Source organism: Manis pentadactyla, chromosome 14, assembly GCF_030020395.1.
Source record: "Manis pentadactyla isolate mManPen7 chromosome 14, mManPen7.hap1, whole genome shotgun sequence".
Classification (NCBI taxonomy): Eukaryota; Metazoa; Chordata; class Mammalia; order Pholidota; family Manidae; genus Manis; species Manis pentadactyla.
The window spans coordinates 30,583,736-30,603,805 of record NC_080032.1 but is presented as its reverse complement, the minus strand read 5'-3'; the positions used below and the strand labels follow the sequence as shown (position 1 = coordinate 30,603,805).

Here is a 20,070-nt window from a genome sequence, read left to right as displayed (position 1 = left end):
CAGGGGTTAGGGTGCCCAGAGATCCCGGATTCCCTACCTCTGGATTAAGTGACCCGCCCTGCCCCTTTAAGACTTCCAAAAAGCACCCGCGAAAACAAAACAACGACCACAAAAAAAAACAAGAAAAAAAATTTTTTTAATTGAAAAAAAAAAAATTTTTAATTAAAAAAAAAAGGTGGTCGTTCGTTTTTCTTTATTCTCCGGTGCCAGCCTCAGGCCTCTGCTCACCGGTCTTTCTGCCCTGTTTCCCTAATATTGGGGTCCCTGTCCCTTTAAGACTTCCAAAAAGCGCTCGCCAAAACAAAGCAGCAAAAAAGCAAAAAAAAAAAAAAAATGGTCGCGCACTTTTCTTATGTCCTCTATCGCCCAGCCTCCAGTGCCTGCTCACTGTTCTTGCTGCCCTGTTTTCCCAGTATCGAGGGCCCTGCGCTCTGGCCCGGATGGCTGGGGCTGGGTGTTCGGCAGTCCTGGGCTCCGTCTCCCTCCCGCTCTGCCTGCTCTTCTCCCGCCGGGAGCTGGGGGGAGGGGCGCTCGGCTCCCGCGGGGCCGGGGCTTGTATCTTACCCCCTTCGCGAGGCGCTGGGTTCTCTCAGGTGTGGATGTGGTCTGGATATTGTCCTGTGTCCTCTGGTCTTTATTCTAGGAAGGGTTGTCTTTGTTATATTTTCATAGATATATGTTGTTTTGGGAGGAGATTTCCGCTGCTCTACTCACGCCGCCATCTTCCGCCCCCCCTTGTTCTTTGTTTTTGAACTTGCTATTACGTCTTCTAATTCCTCTGCTTTCCCACAAAATTTTCGTGTCAGTCTCTACAATATATCCCAGTAGGATCAAATGGGATTGTGCTGTTTATAAATCAACTGGGAGACAACTGTTAACAACACTGAACCATGAACATGGTATACCTTCTCCTCTCCTTTGGAGTTTTTGGTAATGTAGTTTTCAGCCTGCAGACCTTGCACATATTTTGTTTGCTTTATACTTAAGTATTTCATACTTTTAGGTACTATTAAGAATAGTATTTTTTCCATTTCAATTTTCAGTTGTTCATTGCTAGTATTTAAGTATAACTGATTTTTGTGTATTGGTCATGTATCCTATGGTCTTGTTAATCTCACTTTTAGCTTTTTTGAGGGGTAGACTCTGGGATTTTCTACACTGACAATCATGTTATCTGTGAATAGAGATAGTTTAATTTTTTCCTTTTCAATCTGTACACATAGCTTTTATTTAAGTGCCATTTCACTTAGAACATTTTCTTTTTCTAGAAATATCCTGGACAAGATTAAGTCCTTGACAAATTGTCTTTCTGGGTCATTAAAAGGGTTTAAGCCCAAAGACCTGAGCCCAGCCAGATAAGGTGCTTGGGTTGGGTTGTAGGTTCATACCCATCATTTCTTCACATCCTCTTTTCAAGATATGGTTCTCATGGTTCATTGATTGACATGCTCTGCCATCAAATTCAAGAATAGGTATGAATGTGCTTTGAATTTAAAGAATCAAAAAAGTTATAATTTCTGCTAGAATTATTATCATGGTAATGCCCAAGATCACCAGGTACCGATGCCACCTCGATGCTTATGAGAAATGGTTACCAAAGCTGTCAGGACTTTTCATGACAGACTCAGTTGCAATCCTCATTCAGGGCCAAGCTCCTCTTGGAGAGAGATAACACTCTGAGCAACAGCCATGTGATGGTGGTCCATGAGGGGGCCTCTTCCTTCTCCAGCCCTACCTGGGCCTGAGCTGTATGTGTCTTCTGCTCTGATATGTGGACAGTCTTGATAATTTTCATCAAAGCTGTGCTGCAAGATGACAAGGACATTTTATACAGGGCTTGATTTTTGCATCACAGTGACTTGTATTCAGTCGGTCAGTTGGGGTGCAGGCAGGGAACTTCTCTCCTGTGTCTGCAGAATCATCTTTGTGTCCGTCTTAAGGAGCTGTCTGCCTTAAGATCCTGCACACTTCATGCTGAGCAGATGGTCACCTCTCTCCAGACTCAGCTTTCCCTCCACTGCTCATTTCAGACCTCTAGTGTTCATTTCTCTTGCTGAATCTTACACACATATTCCCTGGGCCTGACTCAGGGCTTGGCTGATGTTATTGACTGAACAAGATCTCCATGCACACCTAGCAGGCAGTCTGGCACAAAGAAAGGTCCAGGACTCTGGCATTATGTTTGAGTCTGAGTTCTGCTGCTGGTCCAAGTGACTTATTCTCTCAAAACCAGATTTTCCCATGTGTAAATTGTAGAATTATCTACTTCCTTAATTATCACTATGCAGGCCTTCGCTCATCATCTTATAGTACCAGGTAAGTGGATGGTATTAGGACTGCTACCATGGGCACATGTGTCACTTAATCCTAGCTAGCAGATCTTCCTCACTCAGTTGCTTCCTGGGTGAACTGGAGTTCAGGGGCTGCTGCTATACCCCATCCCCTTGGTATCATGCCATTGCCAGGGGAGTGCCACTTAGACAATTCGGTGCTCATATCACCCAAGGTGCCACACTGGCTGGTTGCAGTGGTACCTGCCAGGGCAGTGCCCCGGGTCTGTGGGCTTCCATACTAGTGTCAGCCCCAGGGTATATATGAAGCAGGATCGAGGGGAGTCTAATATGAATAGGCTGTCCTGTGTCTGGAGGGCATCAAGGCAACCCAGAAGACATGAAGAGATGCTCTTCCCAAGTATCAAGGGGTGTGTTCCAAACTTCCAGGCTATGATTCACTCTGCATGTTTCTTTTTTTTTGTATTGAAGTATAGTTTACACACAGTATTATATTGGTTTCAGGTGTACAACAGAATGATCTGACAATTTTATACATTAAGAAATACTCTCCACAATAAGTGGAGTTACCAGCTGTCACCATGCAAAGTTACCAAATTATTATTATTATTATTATTATTATTATTACCTATTTTTATTAAGGTATGATTGATATACACTCTTATGAAGGTTTCACATGAAAAACAATGTGGTTACTACATTGACCCATATTATCAAGTCCCCACCCATACCCCGATGCAGTCACTGTCCATCAGTGTAGTAAGATGCCACAGATCCACTATGTGCCTTCTCTGTGCTACACTGTCTTCCCTGTGATCCCCCACACCATGTGTACTAAACATTATACCCCTCAATCCCCCTCTCCCTCCCTCCCTACCCGCCCACCCACACCCCTCCTCTTTGGTAACCAATAGTTCATTCTTGGAGTCTCTGAGTTGCTGCTATTTTGTTCCTTCAGTTTTGCTTCATTACAAAGTTACTACATTATTATTGACTATTTTCCCTGTGCTTTACTTCCATCCAGCAACTAATTTATCTTAGTGTTCATCCCCCCCACCCACTCCCGTAAAATATTTGTTTATTTTTCCTGGTATCTTCAATCATGTCTGAAAGGCACCAGCACTGTTAGCCTGATATATAATTTGGGGCTTTGGAAAATGCTGTTATTAACACCTGAATATGAATTTTATTTCTAATTTTAACCCCTCAAATTATGGGAAAAGCCCCATAAGCTGTCTCTAGTATATTCCTAATGCACATATCTTGGTGTTTTGTTTTCTTGTTTGCTTTTTACATTGAGAACTTTGGTTCTGAAATTTGTTGTTCTGAAACTTTTCCTACCTGGCCTCATTTCAAAAGTGGCCACATGGGGCATTACAATTAGCACACATTAACGTTTGGGGGGTGCCCAGGGAAGGCGATATAGCAGAGAGAAGACAAGTAGTGACTCTATAGCATCTTACTACTGACTGTAATGGGTGTGTGGTGGGGACTTGATAATGGGGGGAATCTAGTAACCACAATGTTGCTCATGTGATTGTATATTAATGATACCAAAAAAAAAGAAAAGTGGCCACATGGAGTTTGCTGTCTAAATAAATTGCAGCTTATATAATACAATCCCTCAACTGGAGAGTAAGCTTCCAAGCAATAGGTGTCTGGGGCCACATATTTATGATGTCTTTACTGAGTTGTAGGTATTTCCTTCTTGAACACAGTCTTTTCCCCATCAAAATAGGAACACATCAATATGCTCACGATTTTATAATGTGAGTGCATATATCCTGTGTGTAAACGTGTGTATGTTCACATCTTTATGTCTTACGGGCTGCAAAACTAGATTTTTCTAGGAGTGAAGTAGTACTTTGATTTCCTTTGTGCTTTTCTGTGTTTCAAAATTCTCTGCTTGTTTGAACAGATAAGCAATAGTTATTGCACATAAAAGTAAAACCTTTAAAGAATATCTTTCCTAGGCTCAAGCCAGGAAGAAAAATGTTATCCTATTATTTTGGCCAGAGACTGCCAGAACTGAGAACTTAAGGAGGGATCCTAAGGCTGGACTTCCCTCCAAGATGGTCTACAAATTCACAGTTCTGTTAACTGAGCCTGGAGAGAGTAGCCATGTAGCAACATGGATTTTTATGTTTCTCTTTGTAAACCAGGTTGAAAAGGAGGACCAAGCCGACCACCCCCCGGAAGAAGTGACAGGAGCCTCCCATGAATGGGTGGCCTCAGCTCCCACAGTCCCTGCTGCTCCACCCACGTGCCCTGGGGCAGGTTCTCTACTGTGACTGTGACACAGGTGACACTGCGACGCCCAGGGTCTCCTTGCCAGGTGCCCGGCAGCCTGCCTGGAGGTGAGGGGCCTGGAGGGTGTCCTCCTGCAGCCTGGGCCCCAGCGGGGCCCCTGGGCTCCAGAGCTCAGTGCACATTGTTCCCTGCTGCAGCACCTTCCCCCCCAGCATGTGTGCAGGCCACCAGGGTTTTGGGTCAGGGTGGCTCAAGGGCCAGCCCATGTGTGCCCTCCAGCCTCCAGCCCCTCCATCCCAGCTTCTGATCCTGACCATCCTCTTTGTGGTGGATCCTCTGCCTGGCTCCTCTCTCCTTTGCCGTGTGCTTCTGCTGGCCTCTCAGGTCCGTTCCTGGCACTGGCCCACAGTCAGAGGCACCACGGACTCTGGAAAGTATCCAGGCTCTTTCCGAGGAAGATATTAGAGATGCAAATAATCCAGAAATGCAGTGAAATTCCCATGGGGGTAGGAGTCATCCACACCCCACCGAGGGGCAGCAAGTGCCATCAGAACTGAGGGAAGGGCTTGACGAGGCAGCTCCCTCCAGGGTGCCTACCAGGGCTTGCGTAGGGACGGAGCAGACCCTGCAGGGCACTGCCTTCCAGCCCCTCCAGCCCGCCCGCACCCAGCTCCAGAATTCATCGCTTTAGGCGGATGCCTCTCCCAACTCTGCTGAGGGGTCCCCCAGACTTAGCGGTGGCTGCTGCTGTGAGGGGCCCTCCGTGGAGCTGGAGACGCTGCCCCCCACCCAGCTACACAGGCAGCTGGCCTCACGGCACTTCCCAGAACCAGGGCCACGGGAACCCCCGGCCCGCCCGGCTCCACCCTGCTTCCACCACACCCCCTACACACGTACACATTCTGGGAGGCTGTCCCCTTTAAACGGAGGGCCCTCAGATCACCCTGCATTCCTGTGGGTTGGTGTGTGCATGTGGGCATGCATGTGTACACGTGCATGTGTGTGTGGGGGAATTTAGCTTTGGAAGAACATCTTCCTGGCCGGTTTCTCTCCCCAGCGCAAATCCTGGAATGCCCCTCCAAAGCCCACGTCAGCTCTGTGCCCCCCCACCCCCCACCCCAGGACCCTGACCAGCAGAGCTGACTGGGAGGGAAGGTGGCGCTGTAGGACACTCCCTGCTGGGCCTGACCCTGACTCAGTTCTGTGTGCACCTGGCCCTGGCCTTACTTACAGGAGCCCATCCTGGGCCACTTTCCTGTGGATTCAGTGCTTGGGGAGGAAGCGGGGTTGGAGTGGGGAGTCTCTCTTAGGGCTCCAGGGGGTCTGGTGCAGAAGTCATCCAAGCTGGCTTTCAGTCCCTAAGTGCTGATTTGTTTACTGGCTCTTGGGGCTGGGATTGAAGAGGTGAAGCAATAGATAACCCCCATGCCCCTTCCTCCAACCCTTCTCTACCTAGGAGAGGAAGTGGGGCCAGGCCCCAGCCCCCAGGGCAATGAGCTTATTGCTCTGCTGGGCTTGGTCCCTTTCACTGTGACACACAAGGGCCTTTCTTACCCAGAAGGACCAGACTTTTTTGCCTTCTTTCTGTTCTGTCCTTTCCCACGTGCAAACAAAATTCACATCTGCACAGTGTTTGTGCCCATCTTGGGGCCCTGTTCTTGCTCTTCCTTCTGCTGGGGATGCTCTTCCCAAGACCTTTTGCTCTGGTGACTTCAGCTCAAGTATCATCTCAGACAGAGGCGTGTCCCTTGGAAACGAGGCATGGTTTCCGCGGTTACTGTCTTGCCCTCACACTAGTGTTTGTCTTCTACAGCCCCTTGGGTATCTGTTCATTTATTTGCTTGTCCATTGCTTGGCCCTGCAACTCCTTCGGCTAAGCTTGGCCATGCAGAGAAGCCGAGGACAGGGCAGTAGGTGGGGTGCCCGCAAATGTGGGGGGCCAGGAGATGGCTGGTGCAGTCAGGACTGAAGCGCTGGGAGCTGGAATCCAGGGCGCAGGCGAGGTCCTCAGGCCCAGAGCATGCCTCCTTTCCACTGGAATAGAGGCGGAGGAGGGAGAGCGCAGATTCTGGGTCAGTGGCAGGAGCTTGAGGCAGTTGCTGCTCTGGCTTTGATTTTCTCTGGAAGTGGGCGGTGAAGTGTTCTGGGCACAATGGGGGTCGGGTGCTGGGGTCAGAGGTAAGAGGATTGTAAAGGAACCACTTCATCTCAGGTCTTTGAAATCTTCTAAAAAAAAACCCTTTCTCTAGATGAATATAGTCAATTAAGTAACAATTCAAGGCAATATTTTGTCACTGCGTCATTGCCTAAAACTTCATATTTAGATGTCAATCCCAAATCTAAACTTGAGACACATATGGTCTCAGAGAGGAGGTGACAGAGTTGGAGAAAGAAAGGCTTAGTCTAATCTTCCCAAGGAATAATCATGAGGAGGCTTTGGCTGTGGGAAACTACAGAAATTCTGACAGATGATAGTGAGATGTGTGAGGCTGTGAAACAGTAATTTGCTGGACGTTTGTCTGGGCTCCTGTTCTGACATCAGAGAAATGCGGAGATTCAGGTCTGGAAGTGTCCTGGGAAGGCTTCTCATGTCTCAGCCCCACTAATAAAACCATTAAGAGGTACTTATTATTTTTGTTTAAGTGAAATGAAATGTTCTTAATGGAAAAGATGGCTCTGTTGACCTAACAGTAGGGTGTACTACTAGAGTTGTAATCTGGAGAGATTCTGCATACTCACTCTTCTTGTTTGTAACACAGGAACACACTTGCAGGAATGTTGGTTAAGGATAGTAACAAAAATAACTTTTTTATTGAGCATGAACTGTGGTGTTGGTATTTATGAACCTTGATGTTGATGTTTGTAATGGTGTTACAAACCCAGCGTTTTGCGTTTGTAAATGGGAGATGTTGTTCCTGGACCCCATGGCCACTGAAACCATGCCCTTGACCTTACTGCTGTCACACTGCAACCTAGAAATTTCAAATCTGAGCACAGCGGAGCCCTGGGCACTTGGAGATGCCCCCTTAGGGGAGGAGAGGGGAGCAGAGCCACCAGGGCTCCTGGCCACACCTCCGCATCAACAGAGGCAGCCACGAGGGCCTAGGCTGACTTCTGATTCTGCACAGGGAAAGGGCTCCGCTGGGGTGAGTCTGACCATCTCCACTTTCATGACCGGAAGCAAATTTTGATAGAAACTGTTTTTAGTGCTTTTCTAAATGATTTACTGAATTGAAGAGTGTGTTCTTTGGCATAACATCGTCAGTTTGAGTTCAGTTGACTGTTGTTTCAGCAACTACTTATTCCCTCCTAGGCAGCAATTCACCACCACCAGGTTGATCAGCTGGCTGTTAATTATAGCTGTACTGCTGAACGAACTTAGGTGAGAGTATTACATTCAACATGGCCCCACAAACCCATTCCTGCTGCACATGCTACATAAACTACATAAAATCATTAATATGCAAAATAAATTTAAGGAAAGTGGAGAAAATGAGAGGTTACAGCTTCAGTGGTGGCCTTTAAATGTGGTGTTAATTTAACTACAAAAGTAATACTCACAGTGGATTTTGAAGCCCGTGAATGGTTGAAGAGCCCATTCCTGACCATGAGGCTGGAAGCCTGTGGGACCCAGTGGTGGCATCTGGAGAGGTTGGCGGGCGTTTCTCTAGAATCCAAGGGCTGCGAATGCTTTGTAGAGAGAAAGGTAAATAATCTCAAGTAATCTGAGTTAAGAAAGAAGGTACTCTTTTACCGCAAGAGGGTCTAAGTTTCGGGAGGTTTCTTTAGCCAGGAGATGGAAGCTCACCAGGAAGAAAGGGTGGGAAAGAGGGCCTGGATCCATATTTGGAAATGGCTATTGTACGTGGGAGTCCTTTCTGTGGTACGTTCATGACAGATATTTCTAGTAAAGATAGGAAGTTATTTGCATTAGCATTAGCCAAACCAGCTCTGGATGCAGAAGGTAAGAGATTTGGGGGCCATGCTTTATAATGAAGCCACACTAGGGATGATACTAGAGGAAGATATTTTATCAGATATTAAAAATGGTCCTTAAACAACAACAAATATTGGCGAGGTTGTGGAGAAAGGGGGAACCCTCCTACACTGCTGGTGGGAATGTAAATTAGTTCAACCATTGTGGAGAGCAGTATGGAGGTTCCTCAAAATGCTCAAAATAGAAGTACCATTTGACCCAGGAATTCCACTTCTAGGAATTTACCCTAAGAATGCAGCAGCCCAGTTTGAAAAAGACAGATGCACCCCTGTGTTTATCGCAGCACTATTTACAATAGCCAAGAAATGGTAGCAACCTAAGTGTCCATCAGTAGATGAATGGATAAAGAAGATATGGACATATACACAATGGAATATTATTCAGCCATAAGAAGAAAACAAATCCTACCATTTGCAACAACATGGATGGAGCTGGAGGGTATTATGCTCAGTGAAATAAGCCAGGTGGAGAAAGACAAGTACCAAATGATCTCACTCATCTGTGGAGTATAAGAACAAAGAAAAACTGAAGGAACAAAACAGCAGCAGAATCACATAACCCAAGAATGGACTAACAGTTACCAAAGGGAAAGGGACTGGGGAGGATGGGTGGGAAGGGAGGGATAAGGGTGGGGAAAAAGAAAGGGGGCCTTATGATTAGCATGTATAATGTGGGGGGGGCATGGGAAGGGCTGTACAACACAGAGAAGACAAGTAGTGATTCTTACTTAGTAAGGGTAAGTAGTGACTCCTACCCCCATGGGAATTTCACTGCATTTCTGGATTATTTGCATCTTACTACGCTGATGGACAGTGACTGTAATGGGGTTTGTGGGGGGGACTTGGTGAAGGCGGGAGCCTAGTAAACATAATGTTCTTCATGTAATTGTAGATTAATGATACCAAAAAAAAAAAAAGGTCCTTTGGCCCAGGTGGTGATCCATGCGCAGCCCTGTATGACCTTCAGGCAAACCTATTTGATTAGTGATGAAATGGAGATATTCCTGTTGGGTCCATCACCAACGAGGGTGGGGTAATCTGCCATTCAGAGGGTGTGAGACCCAGCAGATGATCTGCCAACTTTATATCAACTAAATCATGTTTGCCTACAGATCAGAGGGTAAAGGTTTTCCTGACACCTCGTATGTCCCTCCACCTGGGTACAAGCCCATTCACAACTACCTTGCTTCTAGGCATGCCTTTTGTATCAACAAAAAGGTGGGTTGTGCAGTGGGGAGCAGAGTGACGCCAGCCCTCAACAGGTGTGTCCCATGGGAACCAGCGTGGCCTTCAGAGCCTGTAATGGATGGGAGATGTTTAGCTGATCTCCCTGGATTTGGTTTTATTTCTGAGATCTCTGAAGCACAGCAGTCTGGGTTTGCTGTCTGCCATTTCTGTCTCAGGAAGGTAACATCTCTTTTCTCTAAAGAAAGAAATCTTGGCGCATCAAAAAGAAAATGCCTGGTGTCCTGGGCAGTTTTTTTTCTTTTCTGCATGGTGATCCAACGGATGTTTACATAATCTGTTTTCACTGTAATTCACTCTCCATTTCTTAAATTCCTGTGAACATCCCCTTCTGCAGCTGACGGCTTCTGTTCTTAAGCTTTCTGAGTCAGACCCTTTAACAGTCTTACTTTTCCAGTGATGGGGATTGGTAAGGACTGCCTGCCAGCTGCAAGGTTTTGCATTTATTTCCAGCTAGAGCTTTGGCTGCAAGCAGTAAAAAAAAGATCATTTTCCAACTTTTTTCTTCCAGCTGATGCCTTGCTGACACCTCGTTATTCAGCTTAGAATGTAAATGATGTCTGTTTTCTTCAGCTCTTGGTAATGTGCATTTTGGTGCCATCTGACTTTTTATCTTCTTATTACTATGGTAGTCTGCCAGTCAACTCATTATTTTTGGAATAATCCTGTCCATTTCCTTGCCCGTGATTTTTCTCTGATGCAAAAATCAAGATCAAGTGGTTTCAGCTGCCTTGCGTATTTCTTCAGCACGTCTGTCCATTATTTTCCTAAGCTTCCTTCTGGGACTTGAGATCTCATCTGGGTCGCTCACAGAACTCTTAGGTAGGGGTGGGAGGCGGGAGCAGCTTGAGCGCATGGAGACCACAGCCTTCTGTTTGTTTCCTGCCCCTCCAATGGCTGCGCCTTCCTCTTCTTCCAGCTCCTGCCTTCCTCCCATCTCTTTTGCTCACTCATCTCCTTTTCTATAACTTAAATTCACAAAATAGCTTAGTTTTAGATTTCTTCACACAATGTCCACTGCCTTCCCAGATCTTGTTGCCAGGTGTTGACTGAGATTCTGCCCAACCAGCACCACTTTGATTCGTGCAGGTCCCTATTGTCAGGTGACGAAGAGCAGCCCCAGATGGGGTGCTGACCCACAGCAGCGGCGTTCTGGCTCCAGGTGTTCCCAGTCCTGGTTTTCTTCTCTTTGCCAAGAAGACGCTGCCAGGGTGCCGTTGCACCTTGCAGATAAGCTTACCTGAGTGGGAATGGTTACACCGTTGCTGAATCTACTGCCTAAACTTGCTTTCGCCTGGATTTAATTAGCTGTTACTCATTGTTGCAGGTCTCCAAAAGCCCTCAGCCAAATATTTGAACCCAGATTCTCATGTGACATCTTCCTTTTCTTCTACAAGTTTTCCTTTGCTCAGCTCTCTGGAGTCCAAAAGAGGAGCCAGGAGTGTTTGGCACCAAAATATGTGTGTGTGTGTGAGAGAGAGAGAGACAGACAGACAGACAGACAGACAGAGAGACAGAGAAGGGAGGAATTCTCCCCTCCTGAGGCTTCCTTCCTTCTGCTGCACTTGTGCTCTGGGAGGAGTGGCTTAGGCCTCTTCCGTCCCCTGTGGTCCCCTTGCTCAAACATGCTGCTGGGGGGCCTAGGGCTGCTGGTAGATACCCCGTGATGCTCCGTCCACATATGGAAGGAGGTGGGGCTGGCATGTCTTTCCGATTTCTAATTTCCATTCTCTTCTGACCTGTGACACCCAAGTTGTTGTGAAAATGAAAATCCTTAGTGCATTTATCACCCAACAAAGCTTTATAAAGCTGCTTCCTGAGGCAGCTGTTTTCTGAACCTTTTAGATCCCCCTCGGGATGTAACTGATTCAGAACAAGGGTTTATGGTGACTTTCTCATGCAGTTCTGAAATTCTGTGACTTGAATGGACTATGTCGTCTTTGGTTTGAATAAAAAGAACATAGATGTACAGCACCAGGACACGCAGATCCACACAGCTCTGGCTTGGGGTGGGAGTGCACCCAAATTGAGATGCTCTATTTTCTGAGTGGAAAGTTTTGATAAGTGGCGCCTGATTCACCCACTGACGAGCAGTACTTTCATCTCATGCTTTCGTCTCCCGTCTTTCCACTCCCCACGCCTCACTGCCCTCTACCACTCCTGCACCTCCAGACAGTTAAAAACGAACTCTGCTAGAGCCTCTCTCTTTCTCTCTCCTTTTCTCTAAAAGTTTCCTCTCTAGACTTTCAGATGCAAGGGGCCAAACAAAGAGGCCGCATCCGCAGTGCAGAGAGGGCATGGCCCAGGGCGTCCAGAGCTCTTCCTGGCTTTCCTTATTTATATACCTATGCTTTGGACCAGTCATATGACCAGAGGGCATGCCGTTCTGGGATCTTCCCGGCCTCACATGCCCACCTATCCCTTTGGCCAAGAAGCAGAGTCTATTTCTGAGGAGGTGTGTGAGGCCAACTGAGGATGAACAGACTACAACTCCTAGGAGAACAGTGTGGATTCCAGTTTGACAGGTTTTTTTCCCCCAACAGCATTTGGACGATATTATTCTACTGTCTTCTGACCTCTGTAATTGCCAATGAGAAATCTGCTCTCAGTCTGCTTGCTCTTCCATTGTAAGTAAATTTTATATTCCCTCTGTTGTTTTTAAGATGTTCTTTTTATCTTTGGTGTTCTGAAGTTTTACTATGATGTCACTAAGAGTGGATTTATTTTTATGTATTTTGCTCAGGACTCAAGTTTCTTCAATCTGAAGATGTATATTTTTCTTCAGGGATGTGCAAAAAAAAAGAGATATCATTGAACAACCATCATAATGGCAAAAATTAAAAATTACCAAGTGTTGGCGAGGATGTGGGAAAAATTCTCATAAGCTACTGATGAGAATTTATAACTATTACAACACCTTTGAAGTGAAATCTCAGAATACTGGTAAAGTGGGATATTGCATAAGCTATGATCAAGAAAGTGTGATTTTAAGCACCCTTCCTAGAGAAAACTTTCATTCATGGAAAAAGGGGAGACATTTAAATCTGTTCAGTGAAGCACTATTTGCCATTAAAAAAAAGAGAGAGAGATAGAAAGATATTAATCAAAATATCCACCAATGGGAGAATGAATAAACCAATACTGGTATATTCACAAATAAAACCCTAAACAGCAGTTAAAACCAATGAATCTGATATGCTTCATCAGGTAGATAAATTTGGAAAACAAAATGTGGAATATAAAAAGCAAATAGTAGATGGTAATTGCAACAAGATGCCCCATGCCTGAAATTTAACAACCCACGATACTGTAATTTCCCAATAAGCAGAAACCATAAAATCTCACAGTCTCAGTGATGCAGTAGAATAAAAAATGACAACAGCACAAAAAGGCTATTCAAGAAATGTCTACCCTCTTCCGTATCAAAAAGATTTGACATAATTCCTGTTTTGAAGAAATAACAGAAAAGCTGTATAGAAATGGTCAACAATATTAGCTAGATACAGACGTTTGTGGGGAGATAAGTGGAAGTCTAATGAAAAGCCACGGGTCTCTCCAAAGTTCTTAGTCTTAGAAAACAAAAACACTTGTTCTAAGGCCATTTTTGGTCTGGGTTACTGTGGCTTCTGCTGGCTTCTGACATGGAGAAGAGGGACAGAGTTGATACTCCTTCCCTCGCACTCCTTTAGTAATGGGCAGGAAGACACAGCAGAAGGTCATAGAATGTCGTAGAATGCGGACGGATGTAAAACTGGCAGTATGAGGGAGAGGGGAGCTCAGAGGAGAGGCAGGCAAGGCCGTGGGAGTCGTCTTGTGCTGGGAGCAGGGGCCAGGCAGGCTCATGGCCTTGAAGGAGCACAGCCAGACCTTGTTGGGGCTAAAAGACAAATGAGAAGAGAGGGCAGTGCCAGAGAAAGTCCTGCTCCAGGCATGGGGCTGGGGGAGCGGGGGGCCAGAGAGCAGGGAGAGCGCTGGCCAGGCAAGAGGCAGCATGCACGCTGCACCCCCAGCCAGAGGGGTCAAGCCAGATGCTGTCCCGGGGCACCCCCGGGGGCGAGGCTGACATCCTGGCTTCCTCGTTGAGGGGAAGCTGCTTCTCTGTGGCAGTCACAGTACAAAGGCAAGGAAACCGAGCTGCACAGAGCCTTCAGGCAGCAACGTTTCTCCTGCCTAAATTCAGGTGCTAAAAGAGCCACAAAACGACAACCTCCAATGTAAATGGTTTCCAGAGATGAAATAGCTGAGGCCGTTTTATTCCTAGGAATAATCCCGGGGCCACCATGGCCACGACAGACCACTAGGAAGAACAAATGAGGGCCAGACCCACCTGACCCCACAAGGAGACTTAACGGCCCTGCAGCCTGTTTGAGATTTTGGCAAAGCCAAAGCCCGTACTCAGAGCTCACAGGGCTCTACCCACCCCGTATCCCCCAGAAGACGCGGAGTTACTCCAGGATGCAGAATCGGGGAGGGGAGAGCACAGCGTGTGTTTTTTCATATAAAAAAATTGGATATTAGCACAGAAATGTTAATAACTAGAAATTACTGAATCTCCATGTTTGTCTGTTGTGAAAATAAAACCCTCTGAGGACGGGTAAAAGATATCTAGAAATTACTTGAAACTCTGGATAACTAAAATGTGTTGTAACCCAGTTGTATTTTTTTGTTTTGTAAGGGTTGGTTCTGGGGAGCACTGAGCAGTGAATATGGCAAATTTATACAAAGCTCCCAGCACCAGTCTAGGTAAACTTCTTGTGGGAGAATTCTCCAATACGGCGTTCAGCATGCAACTGTGATCCTTCTGTGTGTTAACTGGTTATAGGTTCTGACCTTTTGTTTTGGGCAGGCTGAGGTGTGTACCCAGACTTGTCCTGGTAGATGCTAACAACTGGCTGTCTGGGTGGAAATTCATGATTTACAGTGTTGGCCCATTTCCATGGTGTGAACACATGCACTGTGACTGATCGAGTGTGGGGCTGGCGAGAAGTGTGCATAGTTAACTCGCCTGAGGCCACACTCCGTACCCACGGGCCTGGGTGAAATTGCTATCTTTACTAAACATTCTGTGCCATAAATATACAAGGCACCAGTGAAAGAAAAAACAAAGGGAAAATAAATTCAAGTTGGAGAGCTCAAAGAGAGAAAACTGATAGAGGAGATTGGTTTTTAAACACTGAGAAGTGGTATTTGTCTATGTTGTGCATTTATTGTTTTTTCTTAAGCAAACAAGGAATCTGTGTGTCGCACTCAGTGCTCTGAACTCAGTTTCTTTGGTGTCCCCTACACATTAGCCAGACCTTCTTTCCTTTCAGATATTGGTGCTAAGGTAATACTTACCAAAGAATCAACTCCTGCCCACCAGGGAGCCGGTTTCAGGGCAGCCAAGCTGTGTCAAGACAGAAGAAAAAATGTGGCATCTTCTGAATTTTGGGGAGGCGATGCTGACATTTAGACCCATTGGTTTGGTATGAAAATATAGAGCTTTTAAAAAAACTAACATTAATAAAAACAACAAAAATTTAGTTGTTCAAAGAGTGAGAAAATAAATTAATAAACTTTTCTACTAGAGTCAGGCAAGAAGAACTTATTAAAATAGAGGTGAATTGAAAATGTCTTTAAGAATCCATGGACTTGTCTTTTAAAGAAGGTTTTATCCGCTCTGTTCCCTCAGTGATTTATGCTGTTGGATATTTTTGCTGCCATTCTGCCAAATTCCAGCCAGAATGTGGAATGAGCTTATTTGTAGAACTAGTGCCTGTGGATTCTAAAACTGTTCTCCAATGAAAGGAAAATGCCCTCAGTGGATAGCTGATGCCATATTTCTGGGCAGGGAGAAAAATCAGGATTAGTTTGTGAATTCTGGATGTTGAAAGCAAGCATCAGAGTATCAGAGAACCATAAATCTGTAAGGATGCAAGAGAGACTTCACTTTTGGTGGGGTTTTTGGCTTCTGAAGTTGTTTATTGACAAGGTCATATATTGAATAAAACACAAATCATGTGAGGCCCACATTACACTTTTACAACCGACAGTTTGAAAATGCAGGGTGCTGTTTCTCTGTAAGGAGATGAACCCGTAGCAGGACCTAGTCAGAGGGGGTATCATGGACATCACCCGAATTCCAGAGAGCTCCGTGAAATGTGGTTTATTTGATGGAAGAGGGTACAAGCAGGCTGGGGGGATCCAACTTCAGGTGATGCTGGGACTGGCCTTCAGAGCTGTCCCTCTAATCTTCCTGGCGTAAGTCACAACCTTCGCTGAGTGTTGCCGGCAGTGGTGGTATAGCGCATGGAAGTGTCCCCAAGCTGCACTGAATCTTAGCAGCGAGCCAGCGTGTGTGCCCTGGTGCAAGTCATACCAGGCTGCACCTGGCCATCTACCCGACAGCAGCCACATTCCACCATGAAAGGCAGGGGTTCTCCATCCTATGTCTGTATCGTTTTTGTTACCGTGTGGCTGGAGGCCTCTGATGGGAAATCAGAACCAGCTTCTCTACCCACAGTAGGCACCACCCGTCTCACCTCAAGGGAGAAGACCCTGCAGAGGCCAGAAAGCATTAAGGGGATTCTGAGGAACAGGAAATTTTGAGTGGGCAATGTCAGACTGAAAAAACATGCTGGGGAAGGTGTTTCAAAGCTACTTAAAAAGTAAAAGGAGAAAGACAAAATAAAGGGAAAATGTGCCACAAAAATGCAAGCTTTAACTGAGCTTCTATTCCTAAGGAGATTTTAAAGTTGAGGGAGCACAGGGATATGTGAGGAAACAGAAAACCAAGAGCAAGGGTGACTTTGTTCATGAATATGTATGGAAACACGTGTGCGTGAAAAACAAAAAACCGAGCAGAGAAACGTGGCACCGTAATGTCTGCAGATGTCTCTGAGATATGAACACACGATCAACAGGGAAGGAAGTCCTTGTGCCTCCAGTCACTCAGGCCTGGCGGGTTTGCTGCGCCTGCATCCTGGTCTTCTCCCCAGGGGTGCCACGGGGAGGACTCTCTCTGTGGGGCGTGCAGGTCCAGCTGGAGTCAGCAGCAGAGATCGTCACTGCCCCGAGCAAACTGCCCCGGCCCTCACGTTGGCGAGGAAGACCGTTCCTCTGCCAGGTCCCTTCGGTTGGTCTAGGAATCAAACTGACTAGACAGATGACCGGGAGACAAAACCTGAGTTTAATTAGTGTGCGTGGGGGCCCAGCAGTGAAACTGAGACCCCAAGAAATCGACACGGCAGGCAGTTTTTGTACATTTGAGACAGGCAATAGATTTATGAGGAACTGATAGGACAAAGAAAACTTAGGTTTGGGACCTTCAGCTTGAAGGGGATTCTGAGCAGCATTTGGGCCGAGGTAGCTAATGAATAAAGGCACCAGGTGTGCTTGTGAGGCCGCCTTGGCCCCTAATTTTCCATCTGTGGTGTGGCCAAGACTTGGCAAAACTTAGGGGTGTTTTGAGGAGTTCAAATTCCTTTCTTCAGAAGCTGGGGACTTGAAGTGGTTTTCAGGCCTGGATAGAAATGCTGTCTCATTTCTGTGTCAGGCTGCTGAGCCACTGTAGCAGTGATGTCCCCCATCCAGACCCACCCAAGGCACCCCTCTGTCCTGCTCCCCATGGTTTGCTTCCTTCCTCAGACCAGGTGGTTTTCTATCAGGTGGCTTTTCAGTGCTGCCCTGCTTCCTCCTAGGCCTTGGTGTAGACCTCAGCCCGGCCTTTCCTGGGGTCCTAGGCAGTGGCTTCTTGACAGAGAATGTGGGCCACCTTCTGCCTCTGGGCCACCTTCTGCCTCTGACCGGGCTCTCCTAGCCCACTTCTGGTGCCTGTCAGCCCCCACGCCACCCCCAGGCACAATAGTGTTACACAGAAATTCTTGCAAGAGCAGGTAAAGTTTTGGAGTCAGAAATGTCCCCATGCAGAGGGATCCTCTGAGTCTAAGACAGTGAAGGCTGTGAACAGTGAAGGCTCCTTAGAGTCACAGACCTGGCACAGGTACAGACGTTTGACTTTACAGGGTCCAACATACCTAAATGACAAGCAACAAACCCAGTCCCAGAACAGGTACACGAATGGCCTTGGGTCTCAGAGAAGCCTCTCTCCTGGACCCTGTGCTGAAGACACTTTCTATCCTTAAGAACAATGTAGCAACTGATATCATTGGGGAGGTCATTGAGACAGGTTTGAGAGGAGAAAGACAGCAGGAAAACACAGAGGCTGTCCTTAAAGTCCAGGAAAAGAGGCCAGTGCTGAAAGAGCTCACCCATGCGGACGGCACAAGAGCCACCACCCGATCCTGCATGTCTGGAGTCCAGACATCCCCTGCTGAGTATAGGATATGGCGCTGGGTATGACCCTGCAGGGGCACGGATGGGGCCTCCCAGGGCTTCTGCATGAATGGGGTGGAAGAGGCACCTGGGGTGGGTCGGAGATAAGGCCACTTCCTGAGAATTAGGATTTCCTTGCCAAGTGTGCAATAGATGATCTTATACCTAAAAACTCAGCCGTGGGAGCTTGCCCATGAGGGTCCAGCACAGAGTGGAGCTACTGAGCACCCAGTGCTAAAGGATGTGCATCTGAGGGCCAAGGGCTATGACAGCGGCCAGAGGAACTGAGATGGGCCGCAAGGGCGCACCTGGGGCAGAGAGGGGCACTGGGAGCAGGGGCTCCGGGGCTGGCCCACTGCTCGTTCACAGGCACTTTATAGCTGAGCCAGCTCACCACACTGGACACTGTCATGGTAAATCACAACCAACAGGGCCTCCGAGTGGTTTTGTAGCAAATTGAATGGTTCCTGTGCACAGCCCAGCCACTTACCCATCAGCACAGGACCACATAAACATCAGTCCTCCCTTCCCTGACCTGCAGTGAAGGTTTACGGAGCTATGCCCTATTAGGTATTTCCTAAGATAATGTGCTATTGTATTTAATCCTAATGCAGCTCTTTAAGACAGCATTTTAGATGAGAAAAAAATAAAGTTCAGAGACTCACCAGAAGTCACATGGCTGATACTTAGAGCATCTGAGATGCTGACGTGCAAGGTCCACTCCTCAGCCCTCCTTCCCTGGCCAATCTCAATGCACTGACTCTGCCTGGGCCCCCCTCAGGGCTGGTAGGCCTTCGGAGTGCTTCCCTCAGGGGTCGGGGAGGTCCCTGTCACTGCCCTCCCCCCATGTGTGTGACCAGGACACTCCATGCTGTCTGGCCTGTGCTGGCCATTGGTGGTGAGTCACAGGGTTGCAGAGTAGTGGAAAGACCCAGCTTCCCCACACTTCAGATCCAGGTGGGGCTTTGCTTCAGCTTCAGATGGGAGCCTCTGCATTGAGTGTAACCCTGGTTCTCCACCCTTTCTGGCCAGGCTCCTGGCTTGTGCCAGATCCTGAGTACTCCCAGGATCATCCTTCTCACTCATCTTAATAAAAATAGCCATCGTTAACTGAGTGCTTACTATGTGCCAGACTAAGCCCTTTGAGTACATCTAATTTTCACAACAAACCTTAGAGCTGTGTAGCTTCATTATCTGAGCTTTATAGAAGAGGTAAATCAGCTCAGAGACACTAATAAGTTGCCTAAGATTCCATAATTAGTAAGGTCTGCAGCTGGGAATTTGAACGCAGCAGCCGAGACCCTGGCTTCTGGCCTGCATCCCTGGGGTTCCTGGTGTGGCCGACTTGCCTGACTCCAGACACTGACCACAGCTCTCTTTCCTGATTTCAACACAATGACTCACCAGTAGCATGCGCCCCTCAACTCCAGGTTATGGGCCTGTGGTTTTGAACTGATGATGTCCTTCAACTGGACACTTGCTGCCCCAGAAGTTTCTGGAGGCTCACTGTCCAAGAGTTCTGGGCTTACTCCTTTGGAAAATGAACTGACCCCCTGTTCCAGCTGAGACCTCCAGTGCTGGGAGCCAGGTCTCACTCGGGTCCAACACTAGGCATGCCTGAACAACTGAGAGCTGACTGAGTGGACATCTGTCTAGACTGCTTTGGTAAAGGCCTGCTGAAACCCAAACAGAAAACACGGGCTTGCTGTGCTTTGTGTCAGTCGTGTGTTATTTAGGCTGCGCTGGGCTGATGTACAAATGCACCCACAGCTGATTAATGGCTCGAAGACCATCAAAGTGTGTGCTTTGGCTCAGGTGACAGTCCTGGCAGGTGTGTGTGTTGGCTGGACACATCTCCTCCATCTAGTAATTTAAGGATCTAGGGTGACAGAGGCTCTGCCATGTCCTCTCAGTCAAGTAGAAGGAAAGAGTTTGGGAGAATGTCCCAGGAGGGCTTTCATGGACCACAGCCGGA

At 47.1% G+C, this 20,070-nt stretch overlaps 1 protein-coding gene across 2 annotated transcripts in view; it reads left to right on the top strand.

The window, feature by feature from the left end:
* The window catches only part of MOBP (myelin associated oligodendrocyte basic protein), a 49,594-nt gene extending 34,225 nt beyond the window's left edge, over positions 1-15,369 (top strand). For both annotated transcript variants that reach the window (XM_057491471.1, XM_036921702.2), the window contains 3 exons: positions 4,454-4,648; positions 12,326-12,409; positions 12,526-15,369. The gene's annotated coding sequence lies outside the window, so the exon portion shown is untranslated. The remainder of the gene's footprint in view (positions 1-4,453; positions 4,649-12,325; positions 12,410-12,525) is intronic.
* The last annotated feature ends 4,701 nt before the right edge of the window (positions 15,370-20,070 follow it).